The 15,896-nt window shown below is 36.7% G+C and overlaps 1 pseudogene across 1 annotated transcript in view; it reads right to left on the bottom strand.

Moving 5' to 3' along the window:
- LOC308490965 (large ribosomal subunit protein uL30-like) overlaps positions 1-12,788 on the bottom strand; it is a 62,526-nt pseudogene extending 49,738 nt beyond the window's left edge. The window contains exon 1 of the transcript in view: positions 12,020-12,788. The product of the transcript in view is annotated as a large ribosomal subunit protein uL30-like (transcript). The remainder of the gene's footprint in view (positions 1-12,019) is intronic.
- Between the last annotated feature and the right edge of the window lie 3,108 nt (positions 12,789-15,896).

The following is a 15,896-nucleotide window of genomic DNA, read 5'->3' as shown; positions in this document are numbered from 1 at the left end:
GTACAAGAATGGTATAGTAATTTGGAGAGAAAGGACAGGTACAAGAGTAATTTATTCTGGTCCCCCAAGGCTGAGTACTTCTACCTGTTTTGTCACAGCCCCTGGGGTTGGTTTTATCAGTGTTTATTTTATTGCATTGTGACAGTGTGTTCATCTGTCGGCCCCTTCCTCTAAAATGAGATGTCCTTCAGGACACTGTCTACATATGATTCTTCTCTGTTTATCAGTACTGGGCAGAGAAGTACCTACGTAATTGTTTGTTGAATGAACATTAATACTTTTTTTGATAATAGATATTAAAAGAGCCTTTTTAAAATAAATAAATCAATGATCAAAGATGTATGTGCAAAGATGTTTTCAAATTCTTTTGAGTCTGTCAATAGGATATTAAATGAAATGTATCTACATGATTTAATACTATGCATCTGCTAAAATGAATGCAGCAATTTTGTCTTTCTATACATAATTTTGAGTGAAAAAAAGCAATCTTGTAGAACAATTGGTACAGGAATGGTTCTAATTTGTGTAAAAAAGTTTTGTGTGTACGTATGTCTGTAAAGGGATTGACTAAAAGGGGTAAAAGGATGCACATCATTTTAACACTAGTGGTTTCCTTGGAATGGGATGAGGTTTGAGGCAGACTGTCAAAGTAAACTTTAATTGTGTTAAAAACTTTTTTTAATGGCTCTCTGGATTATGACTGGAATCCACAGGATCTTAGAGATTTTCTTTGTGAGATTTAATTTTTTCCTTTACTTCTACTGATTTGTTGAGATATGACTGATGTGTATTAAATTGTAGTATTTAAAGTGTTTGATTTCGTGAGTCTGACAGATGTAAGCATCTGTGACACCATCGCCACAATCAAAATAATGCCTACATCTTTCATCTTCAAACATTCCTGGTGCTGCTTGGAAATCCATTTTTCCCCCTTCCTCCAAACTTCTCAGACAACCAATGGTCTGACATCTATCTCTAAAGATTGGTTTGCAATTTCTAAAATATCATATAAATGAAATCATACACTATGTATTCTTTTTTTTAAGCCTATCTTCTTTCCCCATGTAATTATTTTGATATTCATCCATGTTGTTGCATATAGTAACAGTTCATTTTCTTTCATTGCTGAGGTTTGAATTCATGGATATACAAAAATTTGTTTATAATTTTTATTGTTTTCCAGATATTAGCTACTACAAGTAAATCTGCTATGATCATTTGTGTAAAAGTCTTTTTGTGGGCAGACACATGCTTTCATTACTCCTGGATAGACAGCTAGGAGTGGAATGGCAGAGTCATAGGGTAAGTATATATTTTACTTATTAAGAAGTGGCCAAATTGTTTTCAAAATGGTTATACCATTTTACAGTTTTATCGGCAGTTTATAAGAATCCCTTTTTCTCCATGTCCTTAACAAAACTTGGAATGATCAGTTTTAAAATTTTTAGCTATTTTGGTTAGTGTGTAGTGGTAGCTCATTGTGATTTTAATAGGCATTCCCCAAATAACTAAAAATGTTGAACATTTTTTTTTTCATGTACTATTTGCCAGCATAAATCTTCTTAGGAGAAGTGTCAGTTCAAATCTTTTGCCCACATTTTGATTTGGATTCTTGCTGATTATTGTTAAAGTGTAAGAGTCCTTTGTATGTTCTAGGCATAAGAACTTTGTTGTATATAAAATTTGCAAATATTTTTCCTTCTCACCGACTTAGCAATGTCTTTTAAAGAGTAAACTTTTTCTATTCTGATAAAATCCAATTTATTGATCTTTATTTTATAATTTCTGCTTTTGGTATCATGTTTAAGAAATCTTTGTTGAGTCTAAGGTCACATAGATTTTTTTCTATGTTGCAGAAGAAAAATTGTAGAAAGAAGTTTAATTGTTTTACGTCTTACATTTAAGTTTATGTTCAATTTTTCAGTTAAAATTGTATGTGATGTGAAGTAATGGTCAAGAATCATATTTCCTTTTCCACTATGGCTAGCCAACTGTCCCAGAACTATATGTTGAAAATGCTACCTTTTCACTACTGAGTGTCTGGGTCTATTTCTGGACTTTCTATTTGGATACATATATCTATCATTATGCCAACATTAGGTGTCCTAATTATTATGGCTTTACAAGAATTCTTATATTCAGGTTATGTAAGTCTTCTATGTTCTTTTATAAAGTATTTTTGGCAATTTTAATTCATTTGTATTTCCATATAAGTTTTAGAATCAGCTAGTGAAATTTTACAAAGAGGCTGCTGAGACTTTGATTGGGATTGCATTAAATCCATAGATCAGTTTGGGGAAAACTGACATGATAATATTTCAAACCATGAGCATGGTTTATGTATCCATTCACTTAGGTTTTAATTATTTTCTTTTTTTTATTAAAGTTTATTGGAGTGACATTTGTTAGTGAAGTTATGTAGGTTTCAAGTGTACAATTCTGTATTCCATCATCTATAAATCCCATTGTGTGTTCACCACCCAGAGTCAGTTCTCCTTCCATCACCATATATTTGATCCCTTTTACCCTCTTACTTTCAATTGTTTGTTGATTGCATACAGAAATAGAGTTGATTTTTGTATATTGACCTTTATATTGAAACTTTGTTGAATTCACTTTTTTAGTTCTGCAAGCTTTTATGTATATCTCAGACTTTTCTGCATGAATGTACATATTGCCTGTGAATATAAAGAGTTTTCTTCTTTTTCAAAGTGGATACCTTGTATTTATTTTCTTTGCCCTTAATGTACTGGTAAGAATATACAGTACAACTCTGATGAGAACAGACATCTTTGCCTTTTTGCCAAAATTAGGGAGAAAGCATTCAGTCTTTACCATCAGTAAAATATTAGCTGTAGGTTCTTCATAGTTGTCCTTTTTCATACTGGGGAAGTTTCCATCTTTTTTCAGTTTGCTGAGCATTTTTATGATTGGATAAAAAATTTTGTTGAAAAATTTTTTTCTGCTTCTGATATGAGCATATTGCTTTTCTTTTTTGGACTATTAAAATGTTCTATTACATTGCTGGTTTTTTATTTCTTCTTTTCCAATCTAGAGTAGTATTAGTGTTTTTCAAGACATTGGCTACTTCATCTAAGTTATTAAATTTATTGGCATAAAGTTGTTAATTATAATCCCATTATATTTTTAATCCCTATAGGATTTCTCATGATGTTTCCTCTTTCATTCTGGATATTGGCAATCTGTATCATTCTCTTTTTTTCTTGGATCATTTTGGCTAGCTTATATTAATTTTATTTATCTTTAAAAAAACAGTGTTTGAGGGACAGACAACCAAGATGGCGCAGTATGTAAATGCTGTGCTTACCTTCTCTCACAACCACATCAAAATTACAACTAGTCTACAAAACAACCATTATTGAGAATTGCCTAAAATCAAGCTGAACTGAAGCCTTTAAACTAAGGACGTGCAGAAGAAGCTACCTCCAGACTGGTACTAGGAAGCACAGAGATGCAGAACGAGGTGGTCCCACACCACTAGGTGACCATTAAAGATTGGGAGGGATATTTCAGCTGTGGAGGGCCCCTCCCCACTTCCCAGAGGAGGCCCCAAGAGGCCCCAACCCCACCCCAGCCCAGGGTTCCAGTGCTGGGGAGAAAAGTCCCCATAATTTCTGGTTGTGAAAACCAGCGGAGATTGTGACTGAGACTGAGTGTGGCTGACCTTTCAGGCACTCCTCTTAAAGGGATTGCATGCATACTAATCCACCAACAGAATCACTCATTCTGAGCTCTGGTGCTGGTGAAGCAGCTGGAAAGGCAGCAGGGACAAATGGTGGGGAATGGAGTTGTTTGGCTTAGGACAGGAGCTGGAGAGATGGCTTTCTCCTGGACAGAGGAGCTGGTGGAGGCCATTGTTTCTTTGCTGAGCCCTCCCCCTTCTCAGCATGCAGACACAGGTGGCCACTCCTGTTTGCCACACCCTGGCGATTCAAAACCCAGCCCCGCCCAACTTCCAGGCATACCCAGGCCACTTCCAGGCTTTTCGTGCAGACCACCTGCCTTGGCTCAAGCTGCCAGACTTTCCTAGGGTGGCTCAAAGGTTCACAAAACCCAGACGAGCAACATCCGGCTTGAGTCCTGTACCTTTGGCTGAGCACCCCTAAGCCTGCACTAGCAGCAGTGGGCCTTGGTTTGTGGCTTGGCCTCTCAAGGTGCTTTCAAAACAGGCAGCAGCCATCTGCAGATTTCTTTGTGGCTCCTGCCAGGTGGCCCCAGGTGGGGCACGGGCTGTGGCTCACTTGATCTACAACGGATCCCTTCCAAGGTGGTCCTATGGCTGGCGCCCCCAGTGGTCAGATTCAAAATGAGCTGGAGCATCACCCAGCCGCCTCCAACTACAACACACTCAAGGGGCAGATTGGGCAGGCACCAGAGTCCTGCTGAAGCAGATCCTGCTCCGTAGGATCAGCCTCTGCCCAACAACTCTTCCATTGTAGCCAAGGCCAGAACTCACAAGAGTGAGCCCAAGGGTCAGTCCCTCCTATTGATGTGCAGTTATCAACCAAAGCTCAACTACAAGAGGAGGGCACACACACCGAGACAAGGGACACACCTGGAGTGCATAGCTCAGGTGACAAGAAAGACTCTGCCACTAAACCCCACAGCACACACTACAGTAGGTAACTCTACTAAGACCAGAAGGCATAGCAGCCCCACCTAATACTTAGAAACCAACACAGGGAAGCAGCCAAAATGGGGAGACGAAGAAACATGTCCCAAATAAAAGAACAAAACAAAGCTCTAGAAAAAAATCTAAGCGAAGCAGAGATAAGCAATCTATCAGATGCAGAGTTCCAAACACTGGTTATAGGAATGCTCACTGATCTCAGGGAGAACTTCAACAATAGAGAAATAAGAAGCATAAAAATGGAGGTGGAAACCATGAAAAATAACGTCAGAAATAAAGAATACAATAACAGAAATGAAGACTATATTACAGGGAATCAACAGTAGATTAGATGAAGCAGAGGATCCAACCAGTGATGTAGAAGATAAGATAGTAGAAAACACCCAACCAGAATAGCAAAAAGAAAAAAGAATCCAAAAAATTGAGGAGAGTTTAAGTAGCCTCTGGGACAATATCAAGCATACCAACATTCACTTTATTGGGGTACCAGGAGGAGAAGAGAGAGAGAGAGCAAGGAATTGGAAACCTATTTGAAAAAATGACAGAAAACTTCCCTAACCTGGAAAAGGAAGTAGATATACAAGCCCAGGTAGCACAGAGAGTCCCAAACAAGAAAAACCCAAAGGGGCCAACACCAAGACACATCATAATTAAAATGCCAAATGTTAAAGACAAAGAGAGAATCTTAAAAGCAGCAAGAGAAATGCAATTAGTTACCTACAAGGGAGCCCCCATAAGATTGGCAGCTGATTTCTCAACAGAAATTTTGTAGGCAAGAAGGGAGTGGCAGGAAATATTCAAAGTGATGAAAAACGAGGACCTACAACCAAGATTACTCTACCTAGCAAAGCTATCATTTAGAATTGGACAGATAAAGAACTTCCCAGACAAGAAAAAGCTAAAGGAGTTCATCACCACCAAACAGGTATTACAAGAAATCTTAGAGGGACTTCTTTAAGATGGGATGGCATTAAAGTTGGGTGAAAGGGGAAGGGATTAAGGAGTACAAATTTGTTGTTACACAGTAGTCATGGGGATGTAGGGTGTAGCATAAGGAATATAGTCAATAATATTGTAATAACTATGAATGGTGCCAGATAGGTACTAGATCTATCACGGTGATAGAAGGGAATGGGGTTGGGGGCAGGATGAAAAAGGTGAAGGTATTAAGAAATACAAATTGGCAGTTAATACAGTGTGGGGAATATAATTAACAATGTTGTAAGGATCATGTAAGGTGCCAGATGGGCACTGGACTTATCAGGGGGATTACTTCATAGACTGTGTCCAATGCGCGAGACACCTGAAGCTGAATTAGAATAATACTGAATGTCAACTAAATATATAGGTATATATATACATATATATATATATATATATATATATATATATATATATATATATATATAATCACAGGATGTGGAGTACAACATAGGGAAGATAGTCAATGGTATTGTAACAGCTATATAAATTGTCAGAGAGGTAGTAGCTTGGGGGTGGGTTATCACTTTACAAGGGATTTAAATGTCTAACTATTACATTGTTTTCTAAACCTGAAACTAATAAAAAAGTTTGATTTCTTTGATTGGTAAGTGTCCTATATGCAATTAAAAAGAATGTCTGTTATAGAGTGGAATGTTCAATACCTGTCAATTGGATCAAATTAGTCAATAGTTTGTTCAATTATCCACCCTTCTTTTTTTCTTTCTATTCTATCAATGATTGAGAAAGAGTTGTTGAAATATCTGACTATAATTGTGGATTTGTCTTTTTCCTTTTATAAATTTTATTAGTCTTTACCACATGTATTTTTTTCTTTTTTTATTAGTTTCAGGTGTACAAAACAATGCAATAATTAGATGTTTCACCCTTCACAAAGTGATAAACCCCCTCCGTCAATCTATTGCCCCTCTGACATCGTACATATCTATTACAATTCCATTGACTCTATTCCCTGTGCTATACTTGATATCCCATGACTATATATATTAAATTATAGTTGACATACACTATTATTCAACTTCAGCTTCAGGTGTACAGTGCAGTGGTCAAGCATCTACCAAACATGAAGTGGTCTCCCTAATAAGACATGTTCCCATCTGACACCCTACAAAATCTTTACAAAATTATTGATTATATTCCCCAAACTGTCTTTCATTTCCCTGTGGCAATATTGTAGTTACCATTTATGCTGTCTAATCCCTCCCCCTTCTTTCTTATCTCCATCTCCCTCCCTTCTAGCAACCATCAGTTTTTCCTCTATATCTCTGAGACTATTTCTGTTTACTTTGCTCATTTATTCAGATTTTTTGATTCCACATATGCCACATACATTTTGAAGCTTTGGTATTAGGTCTTTAAAAATTTAAATTGCTATGTTTTCTTCATGAATTGACACCTTAATTATTATGAGACTGTTCCCTTTATGCCTGCTATTAGTTTTCACTCTGTAATTTATTTTGTCTGATATTAATATAACAATTCAAACTCTCAGCAAAATGGAAAAAGAGGGAACATACCTCATCATAATAAAGGCCATATATGACCTTTATTGAGGCCATATATGACCATATATGACCTCACCATAATAAAGGCCATATATGACAAACCTACAACAAACATGTGCAAAAGAATGAAACTGGACTGCTATCTGTCACCACGTACCAAAATTAATCCAAAATGGATCAAAGATTTAAGCATAAGACCTGACACAATAAACTGCATCGAAGAAAACATAGGTACTAAACTTATGGACCTTGGGTTCAAAGAGCATTTTATGAATTTGACTCCAAAGGCAAGGAAAGTAAAAGCTAAAATAAATGAATGTGTCTATATCAAACTTAAAAGCTTCTGCACAGCAAAAGAAACCATTGACAAAATAAAGAGAAAATCAACTGAATGGGAGAAGACTTTTGCAAACAGTGCCTCTGATGAGGGGCTAATATCCAAATTATACAAGGAACTAATGAAGCTCAACAACAAAAAAACCAAACAACCCAATAGAAAAATGGGCAGAGGACTGGAACAGACATTTCTCCAAAGAGGACATACAAATGGCAAATAGACATATGAAAAAATGCTCAACATCACTAATCATCAGAGAAATGCAAATAAAAACCACAATGAGATATCACCTCACCCCAGTTAGAATGGCTATCATCAACAAGAGAAATAGTAACAAGTGTTGGAGAGGCTGTGGAGAAAAAGGAACCCTCATACACTGTTGGTGGGAATGCAGACTGGTGCAGCTGCTATGGAAGGCAGTGTGGAGGTTCCTCAGAAAATTACGAATAGAATTACCATATGACCCAGCAATCCCTCTCCTAAGTATCTACCCCAAAAAATCTGAAAACATTTATTCATAAAGACACGTGTGCTCCAATGTTCATTGCAGCTTTATTTACGGTGGCCAAGACATGGAAACAACCAAAATGTCCTTCGATAAATAAATGGATAAAGAAGTATTGGTATATATATACACAATGGAATACTATTCGGCGGTAAGAAAAGATGACATAGGAGCATTCGTGACCACATGAAGGGATCTTGAGAGTATAATGCTAAGTGAAATAAGTCAGACAGAAAAAGTAGAAAACCATATGATTTCACTGATATGTGGTATATAAACCAAAAACAACAAAAGAACAAGACAAACAAATGAGAACCAAAAACTCATAGACACAGACAATAGTTTAGTGGTTACCAGAGGGTAAGGGGGGTTGCAGATTAGGGTAAAGGGGATCAAATATATGGTGATGGAAGGAGAACTGACTCTGGTGGTGAACACTCAATGGGATTTATAGATGATGTAATACAGAATTGTACACCTGAAATCTACATAACTTTACTAACAATTGTCACCACCCCAATAAACTTTAATTTAAAAAAAGAAAACAATTCGATTTACAATTGCATCAAAAAATACCTAGGGATAAATTTAACCAAAGAGGTGAAATACCTGTATTCAGAAAATTATAAGACATTGAGGAAATTGAAGAAGATACAAATAAATGGAAGCATATACTGAACTAATGGAAGGAAGAATTAACAGAGTTAAAATGTCCACACTACCCAAAACAATTGATACACTTAATGCAATCCTTATCAAAACACCAATAGCATTTTTTACAGAACTACAACAAATAATCCTAAATTCACATTTGAATAGCCACAGCAATATTGAGAAAGAACAAAGTTGGAGGTAACATGCTACCTAATATCAAACTATACTTCAAGGCCATAGTAATCACAGAGTGCAGGAGAGGAACGGCATGTTCATACCACCATCTGTGAAAGGAGCTGCTAGAGATGGGGCAGAGAGAAGAGCTCTATTGAGCAGTGTTCAGTGCCACTGCTGACAATTTAAGTTAGCTGATGAATTTTGGCATCTGATATCAACCTACAGCTCCTGGAACACAGAGGAGCTTCTCAAAAAGCCTCTCAGACTAGGACACAATATATAGCTAGGCAACACTCTTAGTGTTGGTATTCAATGTTAAAATATTTCCATTCAAGGTGCCTATTGCCCTGTTCACTGCTTCGACTCAGTTACCAACTAGGTTACTTTTTGTTTGTTTTTTATTTAGCAAATAATTCATATAGATAAGCTAGCTAGCTTCTAAAGTATAACAGTCAGAAAGTCATTACCTTGATTCACATGCAAAAATAGTATGAGAAAACTGTAAAAAAAATTACACATCATAAGCAGATCATCTAATATATGTTCCAAAAAATAATGCACCAAAGTAAAATGAAATATTAGATGACAATTATTATTTAATAATCAGTGACTATGATTTGTCTACTTTAGACATCATTTATCTATTATCTTTCTTCTGTGGTAGATGAGGGTATATCTCACTTATACCTTAAATCTGGAGCCTTATTCTTCCTTCTATAATGTGAACTAGTTTCTTGATATACAGGCTAAAGATATGTCATCCTAGACTTCAGAATTACTAAATACTTGAGTTGGCAAAAATATTTTTTGATGCCATATTTCAATCTTTTAAAAAAATCACTCCATCTTTCAGCTTAAGTACCTTTGTAAAGAAAAAGAACATGCCGTTCCTCTCCTGCACTCTGTGATGTCCCATGGAACTAGGGGTACGTCCACAGGCTGCCAGCACAATTAGAACCTGATGTTCCAAGAAAGGGATCATTAGCTACCTCTGCAGGCTGTGCCACTCCCTTGGGGAATTCAGTGTGCTACTTGATATTGCCTGAGGGGTGTGTGCTCTGGGCATGCCCGTTAATTTGCTTCTTATTACATTACGTTGTCTCTGAAAGGTAGTTCAAGGGCAGCAATATGCCCATGTAAACAACTGTTCCAAATTTCACAAACACACAAAGGTGAAATGTGACGCAATTATGGCCAGTGACTTTAAGCAGAATATTTTGGGTGGGGTATGTGATAAGATACTTAAAAGGGAAGGGGCAGAGATCCGAATGGCGTGTATCCATTAGCTTTTGCCCTGCCACTTCCTTTTGCATGAAACAGGTCATAATGCTGGAGGCAATGCAACCACTTTATAACTCTGGGGCAAAGGCACGTGCTAGGAATGTGGGAAAAGAAGGGAAGATGTCGCCTGGCGCCTGATGTTATTGTGAAGCTCTCATAGCATCCCTTGACTTTATGCCATATGAGAATAAAACCCTGATGTGTATAAGACTCCTTTTTGCATGTCTTTGTGTTTCACATACTAGCCTGTCATACTTCCTAACTAATCGGTCATGTATGATAGGTTGAATGTGATTGAGAGACATAGCACTTTCTTAGTGTTACAGAGATGTAGTTTTCTTCCTTATTTTTCATTCTCTTTACTGTCTCCAGTTGGATCTGAGGAGCAATCAATTATATTAGGGCACCTTGATCTGGAAGGTTAAAACACACAAGTGACTGGAAAATGTAGCTTAATAGCTCTAAAAAGCGTACCACCCCAATTTTGACAAGAAACAAATAAACCACAACCCGATAAAAGATCATTCAGATATCTAGAGTCTATCCTAAGCATATTTCCTGGGGTCGTAGATTGGAAGTTTAATGCACTTACGTTTAAAGTTCATGAGACCGTGGACTATTTCTGTTTTTCTCACTGCTTCATCCCTAGCTGCTTCACCAGAACAACCGAGAGCAGGCAGTCAATGAATATTTGTTGGAAGAGTAAATACCTGAATGTATTCGATAACATCTACACAAACACCCACACATACTCATACACATCCAAAAAGCTCTGCATTAAAGTGGAAACAACGCTTTAGGGAAGTTCCTAAATTTCTCGAGCTTGTCTTTTTCTCTGATTTTCCTTTATGGAAAAGGAAAGGAACTTCATTGGAGCAGAGAATGTGTTTCAAGAGCAAAACATTGAAGAGATCAGACTGAAAAGAAATACCATGTTTCCCGGAACATAAGACCTAGCTGCACCATCAGCTCTAATACGTCTTTTGGAACAAAAATGACCCAGTCTTATTTTCCTATAATGTAAAACTGGGTCTTTAATATAATGCAATTAACATAATATACATAATATAATATAATATAATATAATATAATATAATATAATATAATATAATATAATATAATATAATGTAATACCGGGTCTTATATTAATTTTTGCTCCAAAAGATGCATAGAGCTGATTGTTCGGCTAGGTCTTATTTTTGGGGAAACACAGTACCTTCCAGGCATATGATAGAGTGTCACTGTGGAAAGTGGGAAAGGGCTCTATCCACAGAGATTATACAGACCTGTTGGGAGAGATGCCCTGGGACAGCCCACAAGGAAACTGACTGGAGCTCTGCAGGAAGAGCATTGATGGTTTGGATTGAGCACATAACACCTTCTTTGTTAGACCCTACAATGCATGGAGAGAGAGAAGGTAGCATCTGTCTCCAGGAAGCAGTGTGTGTTAGACCTTTGATGGTTGATATGCCCAGAAACACAGGTCCCAGGAAACATCACCAAGCAGGTTTTCTCTCTAAGACCCTCTTACTAAAAACACCGCAGAATGCCAGACTCAATAGTAGCTCCCACTCTCTCCCTCAAGCACGTAATTCATATAATCAGAGGATAGCACTTCCATGAAACGAAACAGGTATTCATGAAAAGGAACAATTTGAGATATCAATTATGAAAAGCATAACTGTTGATATATAAACTTCATGCTTTATATTCATATTGTAATGAACCCAGCTAGAGAGTAGCTTAGTTTGAAAGAGCTGGATGGAAAATTCTAGATTACAGATAAAAGAAGAAATTGGGATAGGAAGTGTGTGGAAAAAACACTAAGAAATGTGAGGAACAGACCAAGAAATCCCAAAATCCTTTTTTTTTTTCAATTTGAAAGCAGTCGCTGTTTATTAACTAACCAGATTACAAATACAACCATGGTAGATACTATGGTTCACTCTTCTAATAAGGCTGTTGATTTGGTCTCCCCTGTTGCCAGCATTTCCACCTTCTACAAAATGGGTGGTCTTTTTCTTCATTCCACCTCACGAAGAAGACAATTTGAAGGGCCACAGGATGTTGTTTGCTTCTTTGAAGCATTTTCCAACAGTATAGATCTCATGAATAAGATCCTCCGTGCAGATGATGCCATATTTACCAAAGAGATTGAACAATCAACGTGTTATTGCTTTTTGTTGATTTTGCCATAACCATGCTTGTAAATCAGTTCATTTACTGACTTAAGGTTTGGGTACCCCATACAACATATGATTCCACAATCCTCAGCATGTTAATTGAAGCCTTGTTGAACTTAAGAAGGTGCCATTGAAGTTCTGCAGAAGGTGAAGAACCTGTAGCACCTTTTGAACCTTTGGGCTCACACCATTGATGCCTCTTTCCTGATGACAAATGCCAATTTGGGTTCCACACATATATTGTAGTTGCCAGCTTTTGTTACCATCCTAGTCACTCAAATCTCAGTCCTGTACATCTGCCTGTATTCTTTGTGATGGTGCTTAGTTTTTTCATGGATAAGTTTCTTCTTGCCTTTCGAAACATCTTCTGGGCAAACTTCTTTCTCGGGTGCTTGATCTTCAGCTCTGTGAAATTCCTTCACTCTGTCTTAAGAGTATGTGGCACACCAGGAACCTCCTTTTTCTCTTCTGTGCCTTCCATGGTTCCAGCCAGAAATAGAGTCCCAAATCCTTTTCATATGAGTGTGTGGAGGGGAAAAAGGTAGAACAGAGTGGAAGAATACCAAAGAAAAGAGAAAAATTCAAAGATTAAAATAAATGAGTTCGCTTATTGAAGGTGCCCATTAAAAGTGTGAATGGAAAAAGCAAAACAAAAATAAATAAAATTGGGTTCTAATTCCACCAAAGTGGAGTAGCCCATTCTTGCCAGGTCCTCTCTCTTCCATCTGAAAGACTCTATACTTAACACAACAAAAAGGATTGCAGGACTCTGAAAGATGGAGAGGAGAAGGTGGACTGCCAATATGCCTGAGGTCTTAGAGAACTACCTGGAGCTGATTTCCTGGGTTCCCTTAACTCCTCATATATACTCAAGACGGGTGCAACAAAATATTCCAACTGAGAACAGAAAAAGGTGTGCCTTTCTTTGCATGTTGTTCTGTGGGACATTGAAAAAGAGCTAATATTTAAAGCATCAGAGCCCAGATGTGTGGCGAGAGACAGAGAGTTGGGCTGAAAAAAGTATTTGAAGAAATAATCCCAAATGTGGCAAAAGATAATAATAACCAAAGGAGTCAAGAAGCTGAGTAAACCACAAATGGGATTAACCTAAAGAAATCCATGTGGAGACAAGTTTATTATAAAATCGGTATTAAAATACATGGGCCCTAGAGCAATAAAACCATCTTGACAGAGAAGACAAAGGTGGGAGGTGTCTTTCTATCCAATATCAAAGCTTAAGTACAATAGTGAAAGCGTGTATGAGGGATAAATGAATGTCAGTAGAACAAATTAGCCTAGAAATGGACCATACAAATATGCTCAACTGATTTTTGATAAGATCCAAAGAACAATAAAAGAGGGACCCTTGTGGTGATGGCACCATTTTTTAAATTAGTTTCAGTTGTACAAAACAATATAGTGACTAGACATATGCCTCACAAAGTGATAACCCCATAAGTTTATTACCTGTATAGAACCATTTTGTATCTTGAGTGTAGTGGTGGATACACGAACCTACATGTGTGATAAAATTGTATGGAACGACATACACACACAATATCACAATACATGCATGCACACACAAATGATAACTAGTAAAACTGGGGAATTAGAATAAGAATTATGAGGTGTGTCATTGTTTATATCTTGGTTGTTGATAGTGTGATATAGTGTTGCAAAATGTTTTACCACTGGGAGACACAGGATAAAGATTACACAAGATTGCTTTAAGTTATTTTTTATTATTAGATGTGAAGCTACAATTATTTCAACTGAAGTTTTTACTGAAACTATTAGCTGATGGAAACAGGCAATATATGAAAAGAACTAAAGCCATGACTACATGCGATCTTTTGCAAGTGGAAAGGCAGTTAAATATTTGAAAACCATCAATGTCACCCACCAAATTAACAGGTTAAAAGAGAAATCATACGATCATATCATACATATGCATATATAACATGAATGCATAAATAACATTTGAATAAATTCCATATGCATTCATGATAAACTGAGAATGGAAGGCAACTTTCTCAACTTTGTTTTCAACTTGATAAAAAACAATCTATAACACACCTACACCTAACTTCATACTTAATGGGAAAAAAATCAATAAATCCATCTAAGATCAAACATGCAAAGGTACTCACTTTCACCACTTTTATTTAACATATTTGGAAAATGATACCCAACACAATTAAGACAATAAAAGGAAATAAAAGGCATACAGTTGTAAACAAAAGGAAAGAAATTGTCCCCATTTGCAGCTGACATGATAGTGCACATAGAAAAGACCAAGGAATCTACAAAAAAACAAAAACAAAACAAAACAAAAAAACCTCCTAGAATTAAAAAGTAAGTTAAGCAAGGTCCAGGCTACAAGATTAACACAGAAAAATGAATTGTATTGCTGCATACTAGTAAGGGTACGGGTATATTAAATTAAAAGTATAAAATCAAAATCGCTCATAAGTTTAAATATTTAGGTGTAAATTGGAAAAATATTTTAGGTCTTATATTCTAAAAATTGCAAAACGCTGATGATAGAAAATTTTAAAAGACTTAAATGAAGTGTCATATACACACATGTTCATAGACTAAAAGATTTAACTTGGTAAAGAAGTCATTTATCCTCAAACTAATAAGCAGGTTGAACTCAATTGCTATCATAATCCCAGCAAAATCTTTTGTAGAAATACATAAGATGTTCCTAAAATTTTTATTGAAAGACAAAGGAACTGGTATAGCTACCACAATTTTTAAAAAGAACAATAAAGCAGGGGGAGTCAATACGCTATCCCAAGACATAGTATATAGCTACAGCAATCAGGAGTGTATTGTTTGGCAGCAGAACAGGCACATAATCAATGGAACAGAACAAAGAACCAAGTGCCGCCAAGTAATTTTTGACAAATGTACCAAAGCAATTCAATGGAGGAAGAATAGTTCTTTCAACAAATGGTTACTGCAAAAATTAGATTCCACAGGTTATAAAAAAATCCATCTCAAACTAAACTTTATACAAAAATTAATACAAATTGGATTGGGGCAATCACTCAAATAGAAAGGAGGATGCTCTACTGAATGTCGTGAGCTATTGGTCTGAAACAAATGGGATCGTTACATAGCATTCAGTTATCATTGTATGTGTGTGTGTGTGTGTGTGTGTATACACACACACATACATATATATACATATATATATTCACATACATACATATATGTTGCTGCAATCAGAGAGGCCCCATATAGTGTTAAGGAGGACTTCCTTTGGGAGTTGTTTCTTTCCATCAGACCCTACACTTCTTCAGAATTATAACTCATTTCATAAGGCCTCAGTTTCCTCTTACAGTTTCTAGAACAGAGCATTATTTTGTCATGCACACTCAATGGTGCAAGTTAATAGTCTGGTGTTCCGAGTGGCATAGCATTCTCCCCTTCTCTGATTCATCACACATGATAGGCCAGTAAATGTGACCACTTAGAGTCCTAGCTGTGCAAAGTGTCTTAGATTCCTCAGGATACAGAGCTTCCTCTCTCCCAAAAGCCATGAATCTCCTGATGCTGACCTTCATTATATGTGGGTTACTAACTCTAGTGA

This window comes from Rhinolophus hipposideros (assembly GCF_964194185.1).
Source record: "Rhinolophus hipposideros genome assembly, chromosome: 22".
In the NCBI taxonomy this organism is placed as follows: Eukaryota; Metazoa; Chordata; class Mammalia; order Chiroptera; family Rhinolophidae; genus Rhinolophus; species Rhinolophus hipposideros.
The sequence above is the reverse complement of the archived record's forward strand: the minus strand, read 5'-3'. Positions and strand labels throughout refer to the sequence as shown.